At 45.5% G+C, this 20,395-nt stretch overlaps 1 protein-coding gene across 8 annotated transcripts in view; it reads left to right on the forward strand.

Annotated features, from left to right (window-relative positions):
* The window catches only part of LOC111862894 (protein-tyrosine sulfotransferase), a 193,776-nt gene that overhangs the window by 101,176 nt on the left and 72,205 nt on the right, over nt 1–20,395 (forward strand). For 4 of the 8 annotated variants that reach the window (XM_023848690.2, XM_023848691.2, XM_023848689.2 and 1 more), the window contains one exon: nt 16,955–17,019. The exons of 2 other annotated variants lie outside the window; for them this stretch is intronic. The gene's annotated coding sequence lies outside the window, so the exon portion shown is untranslated. Of the gene's footprint in view, nt 1–1,717; nt 1,813–16,954; nt 17,020–20,395 lie in introns of those variants that run through there. 2 more of the 8 variants (XM_023848693.2, XM_023848696.2) reach the window with 2 other exon arrangements.

Here is a 20,395-nt window from a genome sequence, read left to right on the forward strand (position 1 = left end):
CACGGCGGCCACTGATTGGCCTATTGTAGCCTGCCCCGGGTGATTATGATGATAGAGAATTTGGTGGAATGAAGATTGGCAGGGGAAACCGAAGTATTCGGAGAAAATCCGCCCCACCACAAATTCCACTTGCCCAGACCCGGGATGGAACCCGGGCGCCGCTGTGGGAAGCCAGCGACTAACCGCTTGAGCTATGGCGCGGCCCTCACGACCGGGGTTACTACGTAGAAAGCTTGTAACAACAAAGACCTACAAACGACATAAAATGCCCAATTCTGCACTGTAGCACTATAACCGTAGAATTAAGTTGGCATACACATTCTTACCTTCCATAGGTTTCAGCTTTAAATATTTAAACAAAAATTAAGTATCTTTAACATTTCCATAATACAGCAATAATTCAACATTTATATCGCTTAAAATATCTTGATACGTGGCATATATTTAATTTTTATATTTGATCTCTTATCTTATTTTGTATCTTCTATTTTAATTATAATACCAACTTTAGGAAATATTTTCTGTTAGTATACAATACGACACGTTGCAGTGGTATGGATCCATATCGGTAGTCCAGTAACTGTACGTACTCCTGTGTGTAACTGCCTGATGAGGGTCTTGTACGCCCGAAACATGTAGCAGGAGTAAGAAGTCGAATTGTAAAACATTAAAAGTGAGTATATTTGTTGTCTGACGGTTAACTTAACCCATATATGTTCCATGGAAAGGCTAACCAACAAATATTAGAGTGAACAGTGCGCAATCTCATGCTCTTAATATTATATAGGTCTGTTAACAGTTACTCATATATTAGTATGCCTGTACCCATGAGCTTTGACAGCTTTGAGCTGTAAGTGCAGCTGATTCGGCCATTGTGGGAAGATGGAACATCAAGACGTTGCGTTATTGCGAGGGAGTACAGAGCGCTACTGGAGGGCAGTCCGTGTGTCCTGAATGTCACATGGTTCTCGGCGAAGCACACAACGAAGCAAAGTGTCCGATTTGCGCCTCGGAGAACAGAACCCGTAGCTCTGCCGTTGCCAAGTTACTGCACCCAGAGAGTCACAGCATGGTGGGCATTATCCAGCGTCGCAATATTCAGTGGTACAGTCACTTGTGGTGTTTACTCCGTCTTCTTCCTCAGGGATTCCAGTGAATTCAGCCTGGTTTCAATCAAACGGTGTCAGACCTCACCAGCAGCACCGTACTTCGCTGTCTTCCTGAAGTTTTGAGAAGTGAATCTTGTCCAACCGGTATCCTGCGCTGTTTTGGGAAGGATTTTCATGACGGCTAATCTCGCCAGGCTTAAACCATTGAAGTCATTTTCTGTGACAGTACTTGAACGGTATATGTTTCGGAGAAGTCCGCACACAATTCCTGAATTGAGAACTAAAATCCGAACAGATACTGAAGCCGTTTCTACAGAAACTCTAACTAAAGTTCTAAACAGTTTTCTTCTTCGTTTGCTTAAATTTCATGATCTTCCAGGTCACCACATAGAACATATTCCTGTGTAACAGACCAGGTTCCCATGTATGTACAAAGACCTTTGAAAGTTTCGTACAGTTGCGTTCAGTAACAAATAAGTTCCACATATTTCAGATTGTTAGATGATGAAAGAAATGCCTCGTATTTATCACTGTCACTACAGAAAGTTCTAAGTCTTACTCTGCGGTATCTTCACAGGTTTCCTGGTAACGGCTCTCAACGGCGGACGCTCCCCTTCCTCTGGGTTCTCGAACTGTTCTCGTGCCTCAGCTAGCAGCTTCTAATAGCAGCAGTTCACAGGACACAACCGCAGCAATTCTCCAAGTAACTCATTCACCAAGCAAGTCGCTTCACTAAACTAACATTAACTGGCAAGGTCAAAGTAATGTTACTACCGACGGTGAATCTTTCTTGGTGTCAAGCCCCATCTCGGACCTAAGACCAGATTTTTGTTACTTTCAGACAGTTACGGGGTTATTGATGTGGGCTTTGTTGTGCACGCAGCCATCGGCGTGGACCGCGCAGAAAACACCATTCCCTCGTTATTGTTTACGGGTCGTTACCTACATGCTACGATACTTCTGCAGCGAATCTTACCTTGTTTGATGTGATTAAATGATAAACGAATTAGCGTGCCAGAATAGTTAACGCTGCCGGTATGCCAACTCTCTGCACACATTTCCAGACTTGTACGTTGTTTGGCAATGTTGGATTTGCAGGAGAGAGGTCCTCACACTATCGGTTGCAACGCGATGCTCCGCCCTTTCGTGGGCGTAACCCAATGTGGGAACTATTGTGAATATGCAGCACGCCTACTGCATGTCCTGGTTCTCGCAAATATGTCAGAAGCATTGCAGCCAAGCATCATTCCTAAATCTCGTATGAATATCACCAACTGTGCTAGTTACGTAACCGGGTTCGCAGAAAATAGGCCTCGAATGTCACAAATGTTTATTGAATTTTATCACCCTCACTCTGACTTCACACATGCATTTCAAAGTCCTTGGCATGCCATTTTCCGAAAGTTCTCGGGTAGTATTGCGACATTACTGATTTGAGGAGAGACTTTTGTTTCAGGAACATGAAAGCGCCCCATGGCGCCAAACCAGACCTACATACACGTACTTGGTATTTGTTTTCCCTTTCGTTCACCGAAATTACTGTGTGGGAAGGAGCATTGGCATGGTACGAAATGTACTTGTACATCTAAATATTTTGATCGCTTTTTGTGAAACTTGATATTATCACGTCTATGGGTGATTAATAAGACAGGGTTTGGATTGGGTGATTGAAATTATTGATTACTCCTTTTTTTTTTTGTAATCATTCGTAAGTACAGTAAACTACTGCGCTATCGCTGATCCACTCGCTTCACAAATCACTGGGACACACAAATTCTTCTCAGTCTTCACTAGTCTTATCCTGGCAACGTATTTATAACCGTTTCACGGTAACTACAGCACAAATGAAGTCTTCTTTTCACATGCTACGTTTTCTCTCCACAGTCTGACTTTCAATTGACAGCTAAACTACGACTGAACTGTCAATTCACAGTCAAAGTCACATCGCGACTGACGTTCAGTCAGTCTGTCTCGAGATGGGGCTCGTGACTAGATATTTATTACCGTTTGGCAGTTACGGTCTTGTTTTTGTGGGGCTCCCTCTCTGACGAGAGGACGTGTTTGGCTTTTGTATATGCTGCTGGCCCTTGCCAGCGCAGTCTGTCTTGGGTCCACGTCTCTTGGGACTCGCGACCATATTTTACTGTCTCAGATTTGAGAATTCCCGTTTCGTCGACTCCTACGAATCGCAGGGTCACGGTGGAGGTATTCGATCCCGCCTCCACACGGGTTTGAACTGTCAGTTACTGTTGTCTTCTCGTTATATTGCCTCGGGTCGGACCACAGCACAGAGAACATCCGTTGCCCAGCAATGGATATATGCGAACCACATAGAAAACATCTCTTGTTGCGTGCGTGTATTGTGGGCGTTGCCTGGAGATGGGTCTACTCTATTATTGGTTGCGTATTTGTTGCGGGCTTGTTTACCGGGTCGCTCCCTAGCAATTGGTCTACATATCACAGTATATATAGCGTATGCCACTGGATACCACCTTACACTCGTGTTTTGATTTTCTACTGTCTGTAATAGCAACATGACAGACGCGCGAACTTTTGAGGTGAAAATGACACTAGCGCCAGTTCCGAAATACGTTAGTCACAGTAATTATTGTCTGATTGTAGAAACCATAGTAACCGACAGTAATGGAAATTGCACCTGATATTGTTAATGTCTTAATCAAAGCCATTCGGAATAAATGAAATATTCAGAATGCGAAGGGTCAAACAGCCGGTCACGGTAGCCGAGCGGTCTAAGGCATGTACTGTCTTCGCTCGCTTGGAAACCGGGATCGTGGGTTCGAATCCCACTCAGGGCATGGATGTTTAGTTTTTGTGTGTGCGTTTTTCTGTGTTTGTGTACAGGTAGAGGCCTTGCGACGAACTGATCACCCGTCCAAGGGGTCCTACCGAATGTGTAAGATCTAGACAAACCGAAGTGAACAGAGAAGTTCATGGAGGTAGGCTTAGGCCCACTGGGGCTGTAGTGCCAAGAAAAAGAAAAGGGTCAAACAACTGCGTGTACACCGGTACAAACTAACTCTTCAGGCTTGCGTAAAAATGCTGCTCTGTTGTGTAGATTGCATGAAATAGGAGATTATCGTGAATGGATGGAAGATAAGGAGCGAAAGATCTGGAAGAGGATATCGTTACCTGTTTGCAGATATGTCTGTTCCCAAGGAGAGAGTAAGGGTATCGTAAAATAGCAGACGATAGTGCCAAGGCTCGAACCACGTCTATGAACTGAGATTAGTGGCAGCGCGGTACATAGTCTGGTCGAGCAGTATCGAGCCTGAGGAACTGCGTCTGAGGTGAACGTGTGACTGCATGTTCCCAGCCCATCTCACAGTTTTAACCTCTTAGTCGGTGTCTTGTTGTCAGATCATAACGGCTGCTACAAATTAATCAGTTAACACAAATAAAATTAGGAACTGGGTACGATGTTTTGGAAGATTTCGTAATTTTCGTGATTGACGAATATGTTGAAAGCGAGTGACCACCCTGGATGCATCTCAGCCGGTAGAAACAGTGAATTAGTGACCCAAGTGTAGATGCAGTGTAACATAACAGACGATGCACGTTTCGTGGAACTGCTGAAGAGGCAGGAATTTCCCGTGATTTATGTCGGGTTATTCTTATGAAGGTTTCACAGCCAAGAACGTTCCACTATAGCTGACACAGCAGCAGAAACAGACTCGTACGTATATGGCCTGCAGTTTCCCTCGGTGTGCTGAAATCGATGGAAACTCTTGGAAACAAGCGATAAAACACAAGTTTATAGTTATGGCCCCCAAACCAAGCAGCAGTTATCCTCGCCAAGACCAACAGCAGCGCGCCAGACAAAAGGCTGATATTTTCTTCATTGACGAGGGTGTCGAGGAATCACGGGTATTGAGACCTCTCCGTGATCCAGCCATGGGAATGCAGTAAGTGCATGGGCCTCGCTACGCACCGTGTGTGCCTCCCAGTGACTCTACTGTTCAGGGCTCCTTGAAAGACAGAAGATTTTATGTAGATACAATTGGACACAATGCAAAGGAGCAGCTGTTAACGATATATACACTTGAGTATATCAATATGCATCAGAGTAGGTGTCTCTCCCCCCACCTGAGGACGGAGACAGAGACAGTATCCGAAACGTTGTGTTCTCCAGTTTCTAGAATACCGGACGATGGACAAGTCCGAAAACCCAGTAATTCTGAGTTCGTGAGAACTTGAGAGATGGTTTCAGCACTCGTGGGAACGGTGGGACATGTGTATACCGCCCTGCTGAAGGAACTCGTTTTGAAGAAGGTTAAACCTTTCGTTTCCATGCGCGTGTCTTTCTTGCTCATGCATTAACTGCAACGGTGCAGCTGCGTCAGTACAAGTAAATGCAGAACTTTTTGAAATGAGGAACATTTTGGAAAGAGCTGAGGAAGATGGTAAGGAAAATCAGGCTTAAGACGCCAAGATATAGAGGAGTAAGTGAACAAGTGAAGGAGCAGTTCAGATGTTGCAATAATAGTATGTGAAATTGTGTTTATATTCATTTCCGTATTAGTTTCCGCGCACGTAACAGCTGTCTCCACAGTTCCTCCTGCGCACCGCCTGGGAGAACCAGAGTAGGTGACGTGACGGACGGATGGGTGGAAGTTGTGCGGGCGCGTATATGTATTTCGGCATGAAATGAGAAAGTATTTGTGGATGCCCGTTTAAAATTCAACGGGAAATGTTGACAGCTCTAATCTCTACCATCGTTTTCTGTAGATAACTTTTCCATTGGTTCACTGTTACGTATTGTAGCCTTTGAGGGACACCGATTTCTCGGTTTTACTGAATATGGACGCGGGGCACACGTAGCATAGTTGGTTGAGGTACTATGCTACAAGCCGGAAGGTCGCGGGTTCGAATCCCGATGAGGTGATTGTATTTTTCAATTGAGCTAACCTTTCCAGCCGCTCTATGGCCCTGGGATCTACTCAGCTTCTAACAGAAATGCGTACCAGGAATCTTCCTGGGGGCAAAAGGCTGCCGGAGCGTAAGGCTGATAACCTCTCCGCCGTCTATGAGCCGATTGTCTAGAAATATGGGAGCCTCGACGTCTGACAACCCTGTGGGCCTCCACGGCCTGTTGCAGGGATAGCTTTGCCTTTTACTGTATATGGATACTGTGAAGTTGAAATGTTTTGGGAAGACTGCTCGATAGAAGAGAAGAGTACTGCTCTAGAAGTACGCCACAACAATACAGACCGCCTACTGGTGTTACTGTAATAACTGAAATTGATGCTGCGTTTGGTTTCAGTGGAAACGACATGGCGGCAAACCGACAGGCACTGCAGTGCTTAGACTGATATATATACTGTAGCAGCAAACACTGGCTCCACTGTTTGTTTCGGACTCGGGACACTAGACTGCCGGCGTGTGGCCTTTGTATCCATCCATCCTCATCCTTTTCCTCCCGCTTGGAGCATAAGGCAATCGTGAAACATTTCATTTCACTTAAGTTTCATAATCATCGTTGGTAGGAATCCTTGGTCGGGGGATCAGCCCGGCGCAAGGACAATACCGACAAACATCCATGCCTTGAATGGGCGAAGACAGTTGATGCCTTAGAGAGCGCGGCCGCTGTGCATACAACGTAAGATGGTTTAGTTCACCGGCACAAAATGCTGTATGATTTCTTCTGAAGGAGTACGCACGCGCATGTATGGAGCCGGAACAACCGTCACGTTACAATTTTGCATTTTGATTCAGAGAAGGTAAAGTTGTCTCTGTGCTTAAATAATTAAGCACTACGCCATGAGGGCGAATGGGGGAATGGATGTATAGATCCACATTTGCTGGACCTCGGCATTCGTTGGAGGCGAGTGTCACCCACGGAAAGACCACACAACCGGTCTGGACGACTTGGAGAAGAGATAATACTTGACCCTACCGGGACTCGTAGCCAGTCGCTTTACCGACTGAGCTATCCCGGCACAACTGAATATCTACTGCGTTACACAGCATCATGTTGCTTTTTGTCCATGTCGCTGTGTGCAGTGACTGACGAAATGGAGCGGATATGAAAGGAAGTAAGTAAGAGGTTATTTCAGCATTCGGCCCCAGGAAGTAATGGTAATCACGAACAAAATCCCGTTCGGAGTCATCAGTTCTCGAATTCGTTGCGTTACCACTTGATCCAACTGCCTCTGCGGTATTGCTTTCACCTCAGAAGTTCTCACAGATAGCCCTGCCATATCCGTGTTGTTACTTGAAGGAGATTAACATGTAAGCCTGCACCAGTTGATGTTAGAACTATCAGGATGGAGGGGGTGGGGAACCAAGTAGCACTCAGACGGATTGTTTTCGAGTTCTTCTGTTTCGCCTGTCACACGCCCCGTACTCATCCATCNCAACTACAAACGAAACACTTGTCGCATTCTTGTTGCTTGAGTTTCACTTTCTAACTCGCAAGTTCATAGAAACGTCAGGAAGGTCTTTTTATTTCTCCTCCAAATAATACTTCAAAATTAAATATTCTCTGTGGCTTGTAAACCCGTTGCTAGGCAACGGCCCCGAAATAAGCAGCTATGCAGCTATGTGTTCGAGCGGGCGAAGACAGTTCTTGCCTAGACGGCGCGGCGACTGATCGACAATTTCATGGTATGCATACTACAAACTCTGCCGATCCCAGTGGCCGCACCGTCTAGGGCATGAACTGTCTTCGCTAGGATCGTCGGTTCGAATCCCACTCAAGGCATGGATGTCTGTATGCGTTTATTATGTGATTGTGTTGTCCTGTGTGTAGGTGGAGGCCTTGCGACGGGCTGATCCCCATCCAAGGAGTCCTACCGACTGTGTATATGACTAAGAAACTGAAGAAGCGGCCAAGGCCCAACAAAGGGCCGTAGAGCTCTAATAATAATACTACTTAATTGGCACTAGACAGACAGCCGTGTGCCTGGCTTTGGGCTAAGGGAGCGCATATTTGTCATTTCTTGTTGGATCACTTGACGTCGCTGTGTGTAGGCTGTGAGGCATCGGATGGTAGGATGACCGATGAATTGGGAAGCATTTGGATGGAGACGATTGAGGCATTTGCCTGGAAGTTCTGAGGGCATTCGATCCCATGCGAGCACGTCCGTCACCTCTGTTTAGGCCAGTCTTGGCAGCTACGCAGTCTGTGTTTCTTGTGGGTAGCACATATGGCTATTCCCATAACCCATAACACTGATGTTATCTGCTTAAAATTCACCACGTGCGCGAAAGCACCGTGTAGTCCGTTGGAAGTCAGCTGACTTTTCGGAGAAATAGACTTCTTGATTTCTGTTTATTTAGTGTTCATGTTTTGCTTGGCTTACTGTTAACCCCCAAAAATGAAATGACATTTTCCACCGAAACGTCGGTTCACTTTCAGTGGACTACATGCTGTGTTGTAATACTGCTGCGAGGGAGAGGCAGCGAGGCACAGCGAGCGCTGTACAGGCATGAGCGACCACACTAAATGGCCCGCAGTTGATACAGAGCCGTCAGTAATGGAGGACTCGTGCCGAAATGCGTTACTCGACGTCGAGTAGGAGACGAGGAATGTTACGCAAATAAGTCGCAAGCCGTTCAAATGCAGTGACATCTGTGAAGTCAATATTGGGTTTTCCTGTTCTCTACCATCCCTTTCTCACAGCGTAGCCCCCCTAATTATATTCGGAGGTATTCGTGGACGTAAATGCCGGGATAAAAATAAAATGGAATATAAGGGCTGGGATGTGAAGAAGTGAACTGGTTCAGGGTAGAATTCACTTCCGGGCTTTTATGGTACCAGTCATGAGTTCTGGAACTTTGATCAGTGGGATAAGAAGTTCATCATATTGGTTTGCTTCTGCAAAACTCCTTATGAATGAGGATTATGCTACAATTCTGAGATATCCGTTTACGAGTATCACCACTTCACACTTCTAGAATAGGGGCTCCTTTCATTATGAGGTCGTTAGAATATGTGAGGCATTCGGCTACCCTGAAGACTGAGGCAGCAGGGTCCTCCGGAAAGTTAATACCACCTACCAAGATAAACGGCGTCACACCGCAGAAGACCACAGTGCTGGTACCCACCTCCGTGACAACCCCAACCCACCCAGCCTCCTCTCCGCTGGATACCGGGGTCTTTCTCCGGGATTAAAGCGGTCGAGGCGTGAGACTGACGATGTCTTCGTGGCTTTGTGTGTAACTGAACACCGACAGAACAACAGTTTGGTGAATTCCATTGGAAGTCGTCCGACATTTCGGAGGAACATGTCGCCTGTAGATTCAGGGTCGAAGAATAAGCCAAGCAATAAACCACCCTGAAGCAGGTGGCAAGCAGACCCTCAGCTATATTGCTGGTTCCTTTCTTGCCTGAAGTCGGAGACGAGATATTCCCCTCCTAATGTCCGCTGACTTTCAACGGATGACACGGAGTTACACCCCAGAAGAAGTATCGAGGACCACTGCCAGAGAGGGCCGACCTCGCTGGCAGAACGGGGCTGATAGCGAGCACCAGTACTGGAAGGGCATGGCGACTAGTAGAATAATTAAAGGGGGACGCACAATAGATCAACAAATGGTCGCAGTGCATGGGGAAACCCACCCCCTCCAAAATAATAATAATAATAATACTTCCCAGAATATAGCCACTGCTATGAGAACCACAGATTTTACAAGGAGGAGAACTTTGTTGTTGCTTTGGGCCTCTATTTGCTTCAGTAGCTGAAAAATGAATAGATTCCGATAGCCAGTTCCTTACGTCGAAAAGATATTCCTACTGCCGAGAGGCAAAGGATAGATTTTCCTGCATCTTGTTTAATATTCACTGTGATGAACCGTATTTCAAGTAAGAATTGTAGACGAGATTTTCACGGCGGCTACTATGAACTGTTCTATCTTCTGTGGTTTGGTAGGAGTCAACTTCTGCCAGTGTACACGGCGACATCACCCACTACCGGCAGATATGTAATATCTTCGCAAAAAGTTTTCCGCTCTGTTGTCTGTATATCAGTGAGGTAAGAGTAGGCCACGCCCATTGTTTGTGCGGGCCGCTTACTGCACATGTCACACGTCCGCAATGTAACATCCCAGTGTAGTCTGCCAGTACAGTTAGCATTGACTCACTCCTTCCTCCGTAGTTTGCATCGCATTACGAGACAAATTCCCACTGAACATCAATCAGACACCAGTCGCATGTCTTGAACAGGCAGAAATTGGCGTGTGCAGCTCTCCTTTGGCTGTATTGAAAGGTGCCAGCATGTCGACGCCACCAACCTTTCAGGTTATATTTTCAGAGCTCATAAATACGAGATTTTCTTCACAGGTTCTCATTGCTTTGCATTTGTACAGCAACTTCTCTGTGAACCGACCATGTCATGCGGCTGTTTTCGTTCTAAATCCAAGAGCTGTTGACGTCAGCCTTTGACCGTGACACGGGCAAGAAAACTTCCATCTACTTCTTATCCTTTGGTAGTGAAATGTCTCTGCAAAGGCACGGACTCTCTCTCCACCACAACTTGAGGTTTCAACACCGCTGATGCTGTCGCTGGTAGTGTTTGAACTGAGTCAAGTTTAAATATAATTTATTAGCTGTTTACGACTTGGTTTTATTACTAAAGTTCTGCTTGCGCTTAATTATTCACTAATCCGTGAAGATTTATGGAGAGAGTATTATTATTGACATTGACACTAGGTGCAGGTGAATGAACTATTCCATGCCCCGGCCGATTTATTCTCGGAGAAGGAGTCGTCGGTGTTCATTTGACAGGCGGCTGAGTGGGCCGCAGAGCCGGTCAGGACGCTGTGGAAAAGAGAGAACTCTCTTGTCCCTGCCTGGAATCGAACCCCAATTCCTCTGTCATCCAACCTTAGCCTAGTCGCCAGAGCCCTACTGACTGGCCTATCTCGGCTCATTTTATGTGAAATATAGGCGAACAAGACGGCAGGCCCCCCTGCGTGTCGCCCTGATGTCCGTGCTTACATGTGCTAGACACCGACAAGCAACCTAGTGAAATCGCCTTGAGTATTCTAGAATGTATAGACATACTACTTGCTCAAGAGAAAATAGATGCCGCAAAACGATTTCCCGTTGGAACACATTTTCTCTACCGCCACACCGGCGTTCCTGTCGGCTTGAGATGGATCACTTGGTGACCTCAGCACTGCGAAAGGAGTCCGTAACGAGCACAATTTTATGGAAGTGATATCTGTTTTAGTGGGTCGCTTTACGGCGGCGCCGTTACCTAGACTGTGGACACTAGAGGCACAGGCTGAGCGTGTCCACGATATGGGAGAACTGGAAAGCATTTAGAAGGGAGCGGTGGAGCTCTCCTCGAGAGCTGCCTGAGGAACAGAGGATAGCGGTGTATACCAGTATCATCCTGCTCGGTGCAGATATAGGAAGTGGAATGAAATGCGCCTGAGAATTTCTCTGCTTAAGAAGTGAGGAGACACGAAATTTGATCAATTCTGAAATCATCTGGCGTTGCTGTATGACACTTAGGATTATCGAATTTCGGGGTCTTTCCCATCGTCTGATATTCCGAACGGAATGCAGCGTTTCAGTGTTAACAAGCCAAAGTAATGTTGATTGCGAGTTCCTCGGTCGCCTTAATAAGCCAATCAAGCATTGAGGATTGTGAGTGATGAAGCGAATTGGTACAGGAGGGGAGGCAGAAGTCGCAGGCTTGTGCAGCCATTTCTGCCGACCGGAAGCCTAGATCAGCTGCAATTCGAACCGACGACATTTCGGAAACATGATGTTATGCAAATTAAGTAAATTGTATTGTCACGTGTATTAGTGACTAAGACGCGGGTTTGGATTGACCGTCGATTTACTGGATAACTACCAGTCGTAACTACAAAGAATTATAACTCTCTAAATTATTACTGGAACAATAACACATAAATCAGAGTATTCCCATTTCAATTCTACTCTTCGTTTGTAGCCTCTGGGACTCTGCTGTTGGATTCTGTCAGTCCGTTATCTTCGCTACTCTTACAATCTTCTCTTGAGCCGTGTAGAAGTCACAATTGCAATGCACTCCGCACTAGTCTCTCAATTGCCTTGAACTTCAGGTGTCATTCTATAAACCTCCTTATATAGCCTGCCCACGACCACATAGAAAACACGGCCTGTATTGTTGACGAAACTTGTTTACTGCTTGTTGCCTAACTCCTCTTACACACCACCATAGCCATGACAGCGGTCCTCTGCCATAAGCACCGCATTGTCCCTACCAATGCCGCGATGTTCGGTCGTCAGAAGAGACGTATGTATTATCGCGTCTCAGAAAACATTGGAAACCTAGAATCCACTGGATGCATCCATCACTTTTGCACACAGAAAAACTCGGATCATTAGAGACTTTATATTACGGTGAACATTTTAAAACTATTTTCGAATTCCTTTGTCTAGCGTCGTGGAATTATATCAACGTCTTCATAGTGGCTTACAGAGTAAGAATGCAAATTTTATATCAGCTGCAGAAATGCTGTCAGCATGAAGTGATCATAACTTTGTTTTGGTGTTTATTGTATTATCGGGGGGGGGGGTTACTATTATGTGTATCTGAACTATCCAAGGAATCTTTTATGTCAGTATTTTCGTGGAATTTTGTAAAGCGGACTTTGTTCGTTGTTTGTTTCGCGGTCGCTGCTTAGCAACGGTTCTGTGTGCAAAACTCGTATCCAAAATCCATCCATTGAAGGCGTACTCGTGTGATGGCGCCGGCCATGCTGCGTGACTTGGTGCAGTGGCATGCTGACTACTGGCCGTTTTTACATTGTAGCTTGTTGGTGGCCCTAAACAAGTGAATGCTAGGGGGTGTTACAGCTCCAACACTGCGACGCGGAGGGGACGCGGAGGTGGAATAGCAAATGAATTTAGCGTAATGGGAATTCGATTTTTTGTCGCTTCTGTTAAATTAAGAACTCTCATTTGAAATTCCAATGTCTACACTTCATTAAAGGAATTTAATGAAGGCAGAATACATTTAAAAAGGAATTGCAATTAGGCGTCTTTTCAACAGGGTTTTCCTGAGTTTTTGGCAGTCTCACTTGTACTGAGCCTAGTATTCTGTCTCTGTTTTTACCCATAGAACATGAAGGGTCAGTATGAGTTCTTGTTCTTAAGGAAGAGAGATGGTTGTTTGCTTTCTGCCTGCTCTGGTCTGGAGCTTCTTGTGTCAAACTAGATTCAGTTTCCATACGGTATGTTAATTTAAACTTTTTTCATCATTGATTCTTTTGTTACATTTTATCAAACTGTCATTTACATCGGTCAGTGTTTTGACTACGACCTGTCTGTGAGATATAGATAATTACAGTTATTTTCATATATTTTTGTTGCGAGTGCAGGTTTACAGCTAGGGACAGGGCATATCGATAGTATGCGAGATACTAAGACGTGTTTGTACCGACGTTTCGAGTATTCTTCACAAAGAATGTGTACCTAAACCTTCTATTGAGAAGTGGTAGTCAGTAGCAGCAGATTTGCACAAAAGGCGTTCCGTTGCTGCGGGGTAAAAGTGGCTAGACGTGTTTCAGGTGCAGAGACTGCTTTGCAATTGTCCTGCTAGCAGTAGCTGATCCCAATTATGATTTAATTCTGTAGACACTGTGGAGTTGAAAATCATTAAGGTAAAGTTGTTCCTGTGCTTAACTAATTAAACACTACGCCATGAATGCGTATGGGGAGTTGGTGTATAGATCCACATTTTCTTGACCTCGGCATTAGGTTTAGATGAATGGTCAGCTTCACGCCCCAGTCACTTTATCCCCGGTGAAAGGGCCGCCTGTTTCCCTTTAATAGGAGGTTGGGTGGGCCCCAGAGCCGGTCTGGATGACACGGAGAAGTGAAAATTCTTGACCCCACCGGGACTCGGTCGTCCAGCCCGTAGCCAGTCGCTGTACCGGCTCCGCATTATAGGAGAGCTTGACAAGGTTCATATCCAAAGCCGTCGAAGAGCTCTGAAAGTCTGAATGTATCCTGCTTGACTTTAGGATATGGGGCATCTGTATCAAGTGACAGGATACTCCCCCTTTTGGAAGGCATCATCTCGCTTTCAAGAAGCGGGTGCTAAATAAATTACCATCTAAGCAGAGCAATAAATTATGTTGAATGCGCTGTTAACATTTTAAGCAATAAATGCAGACACTTTCATCGCCCACTCAGTGTTCCTGTATAATGTGAAGGCGAGTTGATCCCTCATAATTCTGTTCGCGACAGAGATGGATATACTCGTACAGGACGATTCTAAAATATTGTCGGGATTTCTGTTTAAAGGCCACAGAAACACCGACAGTAATTCAGAATCGTCATGTAGTTTTGAAGACAGGTTGTCGGTGTGTGGTCTGTGGAATGCACGCCATGGACAATGATTACTTGGAGAGGTATCAGCCACTGATACTAGGAATATGTTTGCTGATTATTTTGTGGCAGATGAGGGATGTCTGTCGTGGCATTTCTCCAGGCAATAAGATTGTAACATAATCATAATTTATAGTTAGACGAAGTACGGTTTATACAGACCGATCCTTTTAAAATATGAAGAAAGCAGTCTTGTGGGATGTGACACCGTGTAGATGTGGTGTTAACCGACGTTTCGGAGGAACGTATCGCCTCCGTCTTCAGGGTAGAAGGAAGAATAAGAAATCCGCAAGCGAAGAGACCGTGAGAACCGGTACAAGCAGACTGATGTTGCCGATACGTTCCTCCGAAACGTCGGTTAACACTACATCTACACAGTGCCACATCCCAGAAGACTGCTTTCTTCATAGTCACCGCCGTGAAAACCTCAAGTCTTTTAAAATATGATTACAACTGAGTATAACGAAGAAAGAATTATTTTCTAATAGAATTTGTTTCCACTTTCTGTACATTGCAGGCACAAAATGCAACTTCATGTGGCGGAAATGGCCTTTGTTTTTTCATCGCAACAAATTCCAAACAACACATGCAGCAACATAACCAGAGCAATCAGCACTCGCGAAATTGTTCTCATGGGGCGACTGCTAGCCCACAGCAAAGCTGCCAGTTACAACCCAAATTGAGACGAACAAAGCTGATCCTAAAGAAATCATATTACTTCTCCCGCAATCACCCACGTCTAATCCGGCCAATTTTCTGTTCACAATGACGAGCAGACTCCACTGAGCCCGCTCGACGTCTAAGATTATGATCATTATTGATGCCCTGATGAGGCATCTCATCTCAGACTACAATCGGTAAATTGCCGAGTATTCGAGCACTAAGATTTGTGTTTCAAAACGCTAATAGCGCCCTAAGGCGGTTCAGAGAAATTTCTCAGTTTCTATACGATCATTGTGTTGGCATCTGTCACTGGAACCGAACAGTACGAGCCGATGGTAGGGCGCCGTCCTTATGGAGGAGAGGCAGTCCTCCTAGCATCAGAATGCCTACCACAACTGTATCACTTCGCATAACATCGCTGTACCCAAATTCAAGCTCTCGACTTGGGCATTAAACATGGCGCAGTCGGGTGGATAAGCTGCACCACTCTTGCACACTCTTTCTGCACCCAGACCTACCTGACGCTTGAGAGAAGACAGCTGCGTCTGAATTGGTATTGCATCAAGCAAGGGCGTCAACTTTAACCGCGCCTTATCTCCGATCATCTTCCTGTGTTCGTAAGAACTTTCACACACTTTACGAGTACACCGACCGGCGGCACTTACAGCTGAGGACATAGCACTTCCTGCGTTTATCAAGCCACGAAACAAGTTAGACCGGAAGTGTCCACTACAGCTGTTCGGGATTACCGAGTTGAATCTTCTACGTCGGCTGTCACTCCGTACCGGACCGTACAGGTCACTCACGTCTGTGCGCCGTGGCTGAGTATAAACTTCGGTGCACAAACTGTAGCTGAGTTACACGAAAACTGTGTAAATGTAAGTCTGTGACAGAATGCTTACTGAGACGGGCTGCACGATCGGGATTCGATACCCGGTAGTGCGGGAACTTCTTTTTTCCACCGCGTCGAGACAAACTGCCTTCTGATCGGCGGATGGCTTGGGCCTGCTTTCCCGGCGGTCATGAAGCTGACCATTTGACCTCAGCGTTGTGTCCACGTTATGAATGCGTTGAGATATGCCTCTCTCTGCTTTCCCATTGCCCTGGTGGTATGTTGCTTAGTTAAGCACAGAGTCATATTTACTTTTACTTATAACGTATTTAGATAAAGGCCAAACAGCCGTAGAGATGTGTATGTTCCGCACTCGAGCTGTCGCTCGGTCGTTCGTCCATTCATTCTTCTTCGCATACGTACGTACAATTAAAGACCAGATTCCCGGATTATTGAACGCTGTATAACCATTTCAGTTGAATCATCATCATCAGATTAGCTCGGAATAAGCATGTCACTAATCTGTTGCATTCTGCTAACCTGGATGTGCGTGTGTCGGTGGTTGGGACAGGAATGTCTTAGCCCTTTCAGTTTTCGCAGTGACCCTTAAAGGTCTATATGTGGTTTGCGGCAGTGAAATCACCATTAGCATAGCGTCATATTGTGTGTATGAGATTCCTTTATTTTATTCCGTCACAACAATAGGAGATGTGGACACAACCTTCGTCGTTTAAACACTGGCCAATGTAGGGAATACTGGCAGACGCATATAGGTAAAAGTGAACAAGTCAGATACTTGATGATGACTCAGTGAGCCGAAACATGTTGTATGTGTGGTGCCCCCATAAATATACGTACTTCACAGTTTGTGGTATCTACGGAGAACATAGCACGGATGTTGTTCACTGCATTCGAACGGCCAGTAGCGTTCTAGAGGCTCCGAATTCAACCCGAAACCACGCCGTTAATATCTGCATCATATTCTGAACGTTTTGGTTTCAGATTTTCCAGAGATTCGAGAAATCCCTGCCTCCAAGCACCGAGGACGGACACAACTACGAGTACATGTGAGTGTACTGGACTATCCTTTTGATTATTATTCTGTTTTCACTTAGTTTTTATATGCATTTTGCATAACGTCTCAGACCAGACGAATTAATGGAGCGGTTCTCTATCTTACAGAAATATCTTTCTGCAGATCCACCGTGTGTTACCAGCCGAAATTCAGACCGAACAAAATATCCGCAGTGCTATGCCGAAATTTCGGCGATATGTTGGCTACATTGGAAAGCGTTCCCTTCATGACATTTGCATTCTAAGTGAGCAGGAATCGAACTGTCCATAACAGACAAAATGCTTATAACTTCATCCGCGTCTCCAATGTTCTCAGGAAATTACCCATTTGTAAATCGGAAATGTGCAAGGAAACGGTGGTGAATTGGAAGGTTTCCCGCAAACTGAGATCAAAAGGGACTATCATTCTCTTATTAATTATCATCGTCTTCATTGTGGGTACAGTCCACACACGCACACACACACAGACGACCTAAACGCGCAAGATAGACACCCTTACAGGAACTGAACAGTAGAGGATTGCCACGGCACACGTCACCACGAGTTTGTATCGTTTTAATAACGTTTCAACAACATAATCTCTTTAATTAAAAAAAATCACATACATAAGACGTACTGAACACAGTGTAACAATTTACGTGTATCATATATACCTGACGATGACCCCCGTGTGGTCGAAACATGTCGTTTATTTCGTAAAAAGACATGGAACAGGAGGTGTTTCAGCCAGAATCCGCGAAGCTGCATCGAAGTCTGCGTTGTGCATATTTACTCGCATTGCCGCCCTACAGTCTTCTCACAGAAGTAGGGGCTCGGTGGAATTGCAGTATAGGTTTCTGACCACTCCGTAAGCGGTGCGAGCAACAGGCGGTTACTTGTGTGAATTCTGAGCATGCGCAGATCCTGCCAACACGCGGTCACGCGGTCACGTGTTTTCATTGACACAGGATAGAAATAAATACTACAGATTCGGTGGATTTTTAGGCTTTTACCAGATAAATTGCTGATAAGGGGGTGAAATCCTGATGACTGTACACTAATATCGAAATTCGACTTCCGAAGAGTTGGCCGAAGGTGCATGTTATTTCAATAGGATAAGCGTGTGTTGAGGAATGCATATCCACACATTTGTTTGTTAAGTAATCACTAATCAGCTTCGAGATGTCAGCTGACCGACGACGTCAGTCGAGTGTACTAAGCTTTGGGCTGCTCTTTCACAATCAGGAAGCCTTCACAGAAAAAACAAAAGCAATTAATTGCTCCGTAAGAACGCAATTTATAATTCATACTAGTGTAAAGTGCGTTCAAATTGTAACAGGAAACTGCAAAAATGAAGTTCATAAAATGCTTGAACTCAGTAACTCGAAACTGTGTGGAAAGACCATCATTAAACTTGTTAGCATTCCACATGCTGTTGGTTTCTAACTGCTTTCGGCAGTTTTGTTGTATGCAGCAGACTTCATCAGCTGGAAACTGGGTATCACAGTAACGTGCAACCACACGTTGTTCCTAGCACTCTCACACATAAAATGGACCATACCTTTCATCTCATCCACTATTGCTAGTGCTAGTGAGGTCACAGTTACGGCTGATGTAGACCTGTACGCTATCAGATGAAATTCGTTTTCGGCAAAGATCGTTACTGCAATACTGATTGAAATATAAGGACCTATATTTATATTCGGCTGATGCAGGGACTGCAATGCCGGTTGAAACATAGGTACCTCTACCACTGCCGCCTGGCGGTCCGTCGTCCACTACTGCAGCTTCTGTTGGAGACAGTCGGATTATCAGAGCAAGCGGATAGATTCCAGGTTCAATCGCATACTCTATGTGCACCGGAAGCAATGTGCAAGGAAAAGAAGACTAGGTAGAATGCGCGTTTGATATACTGGACTGATAAATCAGGTCACTATTTCATTATTCTGATCATTATGCCGTAATTACATCTGTAAGGAACTTGATAGCAGGACAGTTGACCAGACATGGCGCACACGTTCGGTCACAGGAGTACGGTACTCGGTCCGGCCCAGAAGAGCAGGAGTGTGAGAACGTGAAGGGTGAAGAAACGTGCCTGGCATCTACCGCAGGCCACAAACGCATAGCCCGCCTGAAGAGAGAGAGAGAGACCATTGCGTGCGGTCTGCAGAACTGTTTGAATAGACGCGATCGCTTCGTGCTGACCGGAAGCAACGCTGCTTCACAAGACATGCTACAGAGCAGGAGTGTAGCATCATGAATACGTAACACCGCGAGCCATAGCTCAGGCCGTTAGTCGCCGGCTTCGAGCCCAGTTCAGGTCATGTGGGATTTGTGATGGGCAGAGTGGTACTGGGGCAGTTTTTCTCCGAGCACTTCGGTTGCCCCTGCCAACTCTCAATCCACCGACTGCTCCACGCTCATCATCTGTGATCCGGATCTGGTACAATAGGCCAGTTAGTGGCAGACGTAACAAGTGGACTCAGTCCCATCCAATCCCAAGGAATATAAAAAAACTGGGTCAGTCACTCAGACGCTCCTGGGTAGGTTAAGCAACAACGGGACATGTAACACCCCCCGCTATCTTTCTTATGTAGCCCAAACACGATTACGGCGCCGAACAGCGGAAATGCAGTGTCAGCCTCTGTGCGTGTGCGTTTGTACATACAGGGAGTGGACAGAATAATGGAAACATTAAGAAATTGCGGGATAGAATTTCTTCGTGTTGGCTACATTGAAAGAAATTAAGTTAGCAACACTGAATGTTCTTCTTCCGTTTGTCTACTCTCTGTAGTGCTCGTGTCAGTGAATTAGTGATTGTGTTAAAAGGTTATTTCACATTTCGAATGTCTGAGTGGATAGCATACATAACACCTGTAACAGATAGGATTCGTGTATCAGTATTTTCAACGAACCATGTCCTTTGTGTGAGAGAGAGAACACACCCACGCTACAGTGGGGTTCGTTGAAAGCAGCCGTGTTGACCCGATATGTCATTCACTGATAATGGAGACGAAGGGATCCGAAAGGTTGGCCTTCAACATTACACACTTCAGTCTCCCAACTGACGCCTAAAAGTTTGTGTTCTGAAAGAAAGAAAGTCTGAATTGAGATTCTAAAAACAAAAGGATATGACGTCACAATGTATACCGCCATAGTGCCGCATGCTGATAAACTCGAGGTGGCTGTCTACCGACGAAACACCTGCAGTGCTGCGGCATCAGGGCGTGCGTGGCAATGGAGGTGTAGCTGCACACATGCTTAACACTGGCACTAGACGGAGGTGAGCGATCAGGTTCACACCCCAGACGCTTTGACCCTGGGAAAAACTCCTTGTACCCATTAAATAGACTGGGTGGCCCACACAGTCTAGAAGCGGCGATGAAGAGG

This window comes from Cryptotermes secundus, unplaced genomic scaffold (genome assembly GCF_002891405.2).
Source record: "Cryptotermes secundus unplaced genomic scaffold, Csec_1.0 scaffold528, whole genome shotgun sequence".
Taxonomy (NCBI): Eukaryota; Metazoa; Arthropoda; class Insecta; order Blattodea; family Kalotermitidae; genus Cryptotermes; species Cryptotermes secundus.